The sequence below is a fragment of the Acomys minous genome (assembly GCF_964271855.1).
Source record: "Acomys minous genome assembly, chromosome: 4".
Taxonomy (NCBI): Eukaryota; Metazoa; Chordata; class Mammalia; order Rodentia; family Muridae; genus Acomys; species Acomys minous.
The window spans coordinates 78158065-78167230 of record NC_140486.1 but is presented as its reverse complement, the minus strand read 5'-3'; the positions used below and the strand labels follow the sequence as shown (position 1 = coordinate 78167230).

The 9166-nt window shown below is 37.8% G+C and overlaps 2 pseudogenes across 2 annotated transcripts; both read left to right on the top strand.

Moving 5' to 3' along the window:
• The first annotated feature begins 443 nt into the window (after window positions 1-443).
• On the top strand, window positions 444-1451 carry LOC311595683 (N-alpha-acetyltransferase 20-like; annotated as a pseudogene). The gene is made up of 2 exons: window positions 444-556; window positions 596-1451. The product of its transcript is annotated as an N-alpha-acetyltransferase 20-like (transcript).
• A 2890-nt stretch (window positions 1452-4341) lies between these two features.
• LOC311595539 (tubulin alpha-4A chain-like) lies at window positions 4342-5571 on the top strand (annotated as a pseudogene). Its single transcript has one exon. The product of its transcript is annotated as a tubulin alpha-4A chain-like (transcript).
• Window positions 5572-9166: the final 3595 nt, after the last annotated feature.

Here is a 9166-nt window from a genome sequence, read left to right as displayed (position 1 = left end):
TTTTAAGCCTTGCAGTTTATTTATTCATACATGCTAATCGCTATAACGTGAGGTATGTTTCAAAATGCTTACTTTTAATATTTCAAATTAATATTTTACACAATAAAAGATTTTTGTCTAACAACCTCCTCCCCTATTAATTTTGTCTCAGGTGTTCTTTGGATTAGAACATCAATGTGAGACGTATGCTAAAATGATAACTCAATTTGAAGAAAAGGACTTTCATAATAAAAGAGTTTTATCCAAAATGCTCCATACTTACTGATTTCATCTCAGGAATTTATGGTGTTAAAGCTTCTCTCATTGTTTACAGATGTTTGGATTATAATGACGAGGAGCAGGAAAGGGTGTAATACAAAAAGCAATACAAAAATTAGTGTAAGGAAGAAATGTTACTTGACAGATTAGCAGAACCAGCATAAGAAATCAGTGCTTTGGGGTCACGCTGAGCGGGCTTGGAGCCTGGCGGCGACGCGATGACCACACTCCGGGCCGTCACCTGTGACGACCTATTCCTCTTCAACAACATTAACTTGGATCCACTTGCAGAAACTTAGTAACACTGCAGCCCTGCTGCTCTCCTGCCCACCCACAGGAAGTCTGCACACAGACTACAGCAACAGCACATTGATTCCACATCTGTCTCCCTCTGCTGTGAGCCAAGTTTAGAGGGGACAGTAGCTCAGGTATCTTGCCCACTGGCCAGAGTATTTCATCGTTGCGGAGGCACCTGGCGGAGAACTAATGGGTTATATTATGGGCAAAGCAGAAGGCTCAGTAGCTAGGGAGGAGTGGCGGGGACATGTCACAGCTCTGTCCGTCGCCCCTGAATCCTGCCGTCTTGGCCTAGCCGCTAAACTTATGGAGTTACTAGAGGAAATTTCAGAAAGAAAAGGTGGCTTTTTTGTTGATCTCTTCGTAAGAGTATCCAATCAAGTTGCAGTGAACATGTACAAGCAGTTGGGTTTCAGTGTCTACAGGACGGTCATAGAGTACTACTCAGCCAGCAATGGGGAGCCTGATGAGGATGCCTACGATATGAGGAAAGCACTTTCCAGGGACACTGAGGAGAAATCCATCATCCCATTACCTCATCCTGTGAGGCCCGAGGACACTGAATAACCGTAGGCAGTGGTTCTTAGGCAGGTGTTCCAGACAGTTTGTGGACATATTCTTTTCATAGGATCATCTTAGAGCTCTATTAGGAGGAAAGTAATTGTTTAGGTCTTAAAGACTTCATGAAAACACAGGCTGTATACTTCAAATCTTATCGCTCCAATGAGCAATAGCATACATGTTCAAACTGTTTGCCATAGTAAAATTCAATCAAGGCAGCTAAGTCAGAAGGACGTGTTCCACTATCATGGTTGACAGTGTGCAGTACATGCCAAGAAAAGACCCCCTCCATCCTCCTCCTAAATCCTGTGCCTGAGAACCACTGCTGCACATATATAAATGTATGTGTATATATATATATATATATATATATATATATATATATATATATATATATATATATATATATAATTTTGTACTGAACTGTTAATTGAACCTTTAAAAACATATATGAAATGTATAAATCTGAGATGTATAGTAAAATACATTGTTGACTATGAAAAAAAAAAAGAAATCAGTGCTTTAAGTGAACCAATGTGTCTCCCATTACACAGTTAAAATCAAACAGCAATCTTAATATGTAGACTAAAAGTGTCTGAAAAGTTATGCTACAATTCTGATGTATGTTTCATGTTCACTTACTACAGAAGTTTGTTAAACAACATATAGTTTGACAACTTGTTAACTCAAAATTGTACATTTGTGTTGTCATATGTACAAAATTGCACCTTCTGGATGACATTTATAGACATGTGTGGTGGATCTTTCAAGAATAAGATTCTACTTATTATTTACAAGAAACAGAAACATTATCTTTGGGGCAAGTCTGATATGAATCAAAATATTTCCTGCAAGGAGCTGTGGATTTGTCTCTCACTCTCCTGGTGGCTTGGCCGGCTGATGACATCATTGTCTTCAAGTTTACTCACCACACTATTTCATAGTCTACTATGTAAATGATCCACTTAGATTTTGTAATTTTAATAAAGTTTCTCTTAATTAATTTGTAATGTAAAATTTTTGCATATTTTAGATGTTTAAATACATGGAGAAAGCTGGAAGAAATATATACAATACTATGATAAAAGCCCAGTGATGAGGTATGAAGTATAAGGCATTGAAGAAGAAATCATAATCATTAGCTGAGGCAAATAGATTCATAATTTTTATTGGAATGCTAATCTCCTGCTAGATGTTAGCCTGCTTATTTGTTTACAGTTGATTATCAATGTTGGAATTACTAGTTTATCCACCTGTGGCTCTCTGTCATTAAATTCATTTGAAATGTCATTGGCCTCAAAGAAAACCTGAGTGATTCCTGCATTTATCTGCTGGGTAAGTTGTTTTTCTTCTTTCAGTAGCAGAGCATCTCAAAGAACTTATGTAGGTGTAATTTGAGAAAGGACACAGTATTAGGCCTCAGTGGTGGCAGAAAAACGAGGCAGTCGGTAACATTGTGTTTACAGTGAATAAAAAGAAAGGCAAGTGGAAATGCAATGGACAAAAATTCTTTCAGGTTGCTTCTAGTAACCATTTCATCCAGTGAGATTCCACTCCTGGAAGTTCTACACATTCCACAACAAAGCCAACTGCTCAGGCACATAACCCATCAGGGGATGGTAGTTGATTTCAAACCACAACACTGTATTTCTTTTAATATATTTTTGTTAAGAATACAAAGCACATCAAAAATTTTGAATATATGTTTCAAATGTTTAATGTTCTCTAAATTTTTCAGGTGTGATATATTAAATTGTTCATGATATGGGGATTGACAATATTCTAATGTCCCCCAGTGATAGTTGTTTCAATCAGTGGGTATTCAGCAATATTAAGAGATCTGTAATAGTAGACCCTTAATTAATTCAAGTTAATTATTTAATTTAAGATAGGACTACCTAAGTCTCTTCTTGTTGTGTATAAAAAATATATCAAACCCTGTCTCAAAAAACCAAAAAAAAAAAAAAAAAAAATATCATATCACAACACACAACTTAAAAATACATTGTAGAAATTTATACATCTTAGCAATAAATTATGGCCACCTCCAGATAACAACACCACAAATATTTTATTTGTTCTCATATTCATTTTTTTTACTTTGCCTTTTTTTATATAAGCATCATACCTTGTTTTGATTCTAATCAGTCATTCATTTTAATCTTATTTCTAATCCAATCTATTCTAATCTAGGTTTTTCGAAGAAGAGATGAATCATTTATTATTTTTATAATAGTTTTCTATAAGTCCCAGGATGATAACTTATTTAAAAAATATTCCTTGTGATAAGAATAAAAATACCAACATGGCCGCAGGCTGCAGCACAGATCACAGACATCCATATGGTCTTTGCTTGTAGCACAGCCATGGACATCAACACAGACTCAGGTTCAGTAGCATCAACCCAGATATAGCCTGTGGTGGCAGCATGGACCCAGGCACAACCCTGGAATTGGGTGGGTGACAGTGCAGGCAGCTCATTCACAGCAATAGGCTGCTGGTGGCCGCATGGCCATGGACATCAACATACCACCTGAGGCCATGTTGATGACCATGGTCCAAGATGTCTTTGAAAGCCTTGTCTGAGTCCCTGGTTCTACTACAGCTGGGAGCTGTGTTTATGGTGTAAGCTGCTACTAGAAACAGTGTTGAGGCTCAGGATCTCTGCTTCCATTGACTGTCAAAGGAAAACAGAATACCTTTCCTGTGAGAACAATGACTAGAAATGCACAGCTGAGAGGAAAGGGCAGGGAAGGCTCCTGTGACAAACCCTACGCACCTCACCCTCAAAGAAGTAACAGTCTAGAAAGGAAGCTAATTGAAAGGAACTCTTATAGTGTGGTGGGGCTGCTGAAGTTTAGCGCTGAGAAACTGATGGCTTTTGGCAGGGTATGGAAAAGGAAGGACTATTTTATTTAAGAGAAAATCCACTGAGAGTTTGAGCATGCTCCAGTGAGCATATAGATCATGCAAATTTGACTTTTAATTATTCTTAATAATATCCTTATTTTGCCTTTTTTTGTGGTGAGAGGTCACAAATGTTGGTGGCAGGCATGAAATGACTGGGAATGAATGTTGTAGGGTACCTGGTTTAAAATACCCAAAGAATAAATTAAAACTGCAATGTAAAAATTTTTTAAATTAAGATTTTATGAGACCCATGTCCCTGACTGTACATGAGATGCACAGCCCAAGCTAGTCCATGTGGAGCAGGCAGGTGTCCAGATGGGCAATGCCTGCTGTGAGTTCTACTGCCTGGAGCATGGAATTCATCCTTATGGGGAGTTGCCCACCAATAATTCCATTTGTGGTGTGGGCGAATCCTTCACCACTTCTGTCAAACTGGAGCTAGAAAGCATGTGCCTCGGGCAGTCTTTGTGGTTTAGAGCCTACTGTAATTGATGAGCTCCAAAGTGGCCCATACCACCAGCTCTTCCACCTAGACCAGCTTATCACTGGGAAAGAGATGCAGCCAAGAACTATGCCCATGGCCACTACATCATTGGCAAGGAGATCAGCGACCCACTACTGGACTGGATCCACAAGCTGTCTGATCAGTAAACAGCTTTGGAGCAGGCACCAGCTCCAACTTCACCTCTCTGGTGATGGAGTGGCTTTCTGTTGACTACGGCAAGAAGTCCAAGCTGGAGTTCTCCATCTACTCAGCCCCACAAGTGTCCACAGCTGTTACAACTCTATCCTGACCACCCATACCTCCTTGGAACACTTAGACTGTGCCTTCATGGTAGACAACATGGCCATCTATGACATTTGCCACTGCAACCAGGATATTGAGAGCCCTACCTATACCAAACTCAATCAGCTTATCAGCCAAATTGTCTCCTCCATCATAGCTTCCTTGCACTTTGATGGGGCCCTCAATGTGGACCTGATAGAGTTTCAGACCAATCTTGTACCCTACTCTGGAACCCACTTCCCCTTAGCCACCTATGCATCAGTCATTTCTGCAGAGAAGGCGTACCATGAGCAGCTGTCAGTGGCAGAGATCAACAATGCCTGATTTGAGACTGCCACTCAAATGGTAAAGTGTGACCCTCGGCATGGCAAGCTCATGGCCTGTTGCCTGCTATACCAGTGAGATATATGGTGTCCAAGGATGTGAACACTGCCATCAGGACCAAAGGCAGCATCCAGTTTGTGGATTGGTGTCCCACATGCTCCAAGGCTGATATCAACTACCAGCTACCCACTGTGGTGTTTGGGGGTTACATGGCCAAGGTGCAGCATGTAGTGTGCAGGCTGAGCAACACCATTGCCATTGCTGAAGCCTGGGCCCGCCTGGACTTGATGTCTGCCAAGAAGGGTTTTGTACACTGGTATGTGGATAAACACATGGAGGAGGGTGAGTTCTCTGAGGACATGGCTGCCCCAGAAAGGGGTTAAGAGGAATTAGGCATCAACACCTATGAGGATGAGGATAAGGGAGAAGAATAGACATCTACTTGGAGCCTGTTCACTGTGTTTATTGCAAAATCATCTCAAAATAAACTATTCGATGGTTAAAAAATTAAAAAAAATTAATTAAAAGTATGAAAAGTAAAAAAAGAATGAAAATAAAATATGTGAGGTGACATGATGGCCCAATGGTTATTTTACAGATGACACAGGTTCACTTCTTAGTACACACATGGAGGCTCAAAACTTACATGGTAGGTCACAACATTCTATAACGCCATCCAGGAGATCTGATATCCTCTTCTGGCAAGACACACATGCTCCCAAAACACCCATACATGATTCATTTATACAAAAATTGCAAGAATTATTCTTCTTCCTTTATTTCCTAAAGATTATTCATTAATATTTTAATAAACATTGTTATATTCCTTTATTTTAATTGAAAACAATTTCACATGAATAGAGAGTAATATAATGCTTCAATCTTTGTATTTTAAAATAAGGTTGACTCAAGATAATTATCTTATTGATCATTTTATTTACCTGCCTGTTTTATCAGGTTTTAAGGAATAACCATTACAAAGAATTTGCATTGATCATATTTGAAGAGTATAATATGTTTGAATTGTAGTGCATACAGAATCCAGGAAGCTAGAAAAGGGAAATAGGGAAAAATAATTTAAGCAAGAGAGGATAACAGAACATAAGGAATGTAAAGGGCGAAGGAAAATAACTTAAGGAGGACATTTAGCATGAAATGGGAAGGGAGCCCAGGACAGAAGAAGAAAAGGAGAGCGAATAGCTAACATTAAGGAACATTTGTGTGCCCATGCTGTGCTGCATCTGGCAACAATTGTTTTCTAAAAATATTGACTGTTCTCCCGGGCCAAAAAGAAAGTTGATAAAACAAAAGTTTATATTAGATTATACTTATCAGGTGTGTTTTAGACTGTCTAAAATGATTTGGAGATGCCTATTAGGATTAACACAGAGACACACATCTAGCCACAGCACAAAGAACAAGAGGCTGTGGAATCTCCATCCCCTAAGAAGACTACCTAGAGCTCCTGCCTCCAGGTTCCCGCTTTGAGGTCCTTCCTGCCTGCTTTATTCAGTGATGGACTGTGATGTGGAGCTAAAAGCTAAAATAAACCCTTTCCTCTCTGAGCTGCTTTTGGTTATGGATTGTACCCAGTAATATACACTTAAAATAAGACACATACATTCCCCAAGATCTCATGGATCATAATAGAAAAGGGAATAGAGAAAGTTTAAAAACCAGAGACCACGGTACATTGACTACATTAAAATAGTGTCGTAAACAGAGAAGGTGCCCATATGAACTATCAGAGAATGTGACAGTATGCACATGACCTGTGCAAACTCAAAACATACCATCCCAACAGAAAGACTGACATTAGTAACAAAGTTCCACTCCTAACCCAGAAGCTATTGGTAAATGATAGGTACTAAGAGATGAAAATAATTTTAAAAGGATATACCACTGGTAAATCAGTCACAAATCAATGGAAGGCCACACATCCAAGAATATATTGGCAGCACAAAACTCAATGTATGTGAAAACAAAGAAAGAAAAAAACACAATTATAGGTGGCTAGGGAATGGGGTGGATATAGAGAGGGTTTGGAAAAGATACAAATATGTTCAAAATGGATATTATGAAATTCTCAGAGAACTAATAATAATATATTTTTAAGTGTGTATTCTTTAGGTATGCTAAGCATAGTAAGGGAAGTGTTCTATATGTACAATACTACAGTGTTTGTTATTAATTGTGTTTCATTTTTTTTGATTCTCCTGTGTAACATGTTGTAGTGCTGTGGACCCTTGCGAAGAAAAGAAGCTGTCTTTTGACATTTAGCTAAGGCTAAAATAAGTAGGACAAAATAAATGTGCATGCATCACTTGTTTCTGCTACCATTATATGTATGTGTGTTAATGAGTGTGTACACATGAATTTTCAGGTATGTATGTATATATATGTCCAAAAGCAAGTACTCTCTTCAGTTGATTTTCACATTATTTTTGAGTCAAGTCTGAGCTCACCAATTGAGCTACACCAGATAGCCAGTGACACTCACGCCTGGCTTTAATGCTCGAGCTGAAAATCCAAACTCAGGTTTTCATTCTTGTGCAGCAAAAATTTACTGATTGAACCACTTCTTCAATTATATTTTTTCCTACAAATGCAACATGTAACACACACAAACCTCAATTTAATTATATGGCCAGAGAAGCAAAACTTTCTCCAAGGAAACAAATGCAGTAAATCCTAGTCGTTTTCTATAATGTTTTATCACTCAGAAAACTAATGACTTAAAATCAAATTTCAACAACAACAGCAACATCATCATCATCATCATCAACAACAATAATAATAATAATAATAAAACAATACATGAGGCCATGTATCAACTGAGCAGTGTATTTCTGGCAAAATCTCAGCTGGTCTTTGATATATTTATTTATAAATATGTTTCAATTTTGAATAAGGCAAAAGGTTTGCCAGATTGGCTAGAGTTTTGTCTCTAAGCCTGGGCTTGATTAAAGGTATGGACCTTAAATTTCTCCAGTGTCATGCTATACAACAAGCTTACCTGGGTATTATGTGTCCTTGGACATTAACAGGATTTCAAAAGAACAACTTCTATATCTTCAAACTCAGCCACGTTTCCAGCGATATGAAAAACATCCCACTTCTTGTAAAAGGGAAGTGAGAGGCCCAAACAAAGGAAGTGAACACAGGGTGGCATCTTTACTATTCCATGAAAATAATAACTCACATTTGTATCTACTTACATATTCCTGTTAAGAGCAAGTACAATTTTAATATTGCCTGTTATCAGATTGCTATGTTCAGTGATTTTTTAAAATATTAATTAACATTGATTTTTGACATTGTCTTAAACACATACAAGTTAATTTCTTATTTTTGATAGAATGAAATATGGCTTTTGGAAAGCTGCATGAAATATCACTTATAAAATTGTTCCTAAAAGATACAAGCTATCCCTTTTCTTAAGGAGAGCAATAAAGTGTGACAGTCAATATATTTTTCTTTTGGAGAAGAAATATTTAAATCATTGTGTTATTGTATGTCCATGAATATATGTGGAGTTAAACATCAACAAAGCTTTTAAAAATACCCTACTTTTTCACCAAATAGTCTGTGTTATGTGCTCATCCTGATTCTGTCATCCTCAATCATCATTAGATTAGGGTCTAAAACTATCTCCATCTTTGATCCCTCACCTGTAGGGAACACTGAAGGTAAATTATAAATGCATCCTCATCTTGTCTGGGATCGTTTTGTCCACACCATGCTTTTAGTTTCAGGCTTTCTTTCTTAACTGCCTTTATTTTCCCCATATCTTATTTATTGTGTTACACAATGACTATTTTGCAAATGAAAGGTCAAACATCTCTAAGAAGTAACAAAAAAGATATTTGACAATTAAGAACTGTCAGCAGAAACACAGAAGCCTCTAGAAAATATCCATATTCAGAAATTCCAGAAGGCGTCCAGGGAAAATCTCCATTTTCCTAAGACAAAGACTCCTTTCCCTCAGGCAGAGGATGAGAATAATTAGCATCAATAATTCTCTTTCTT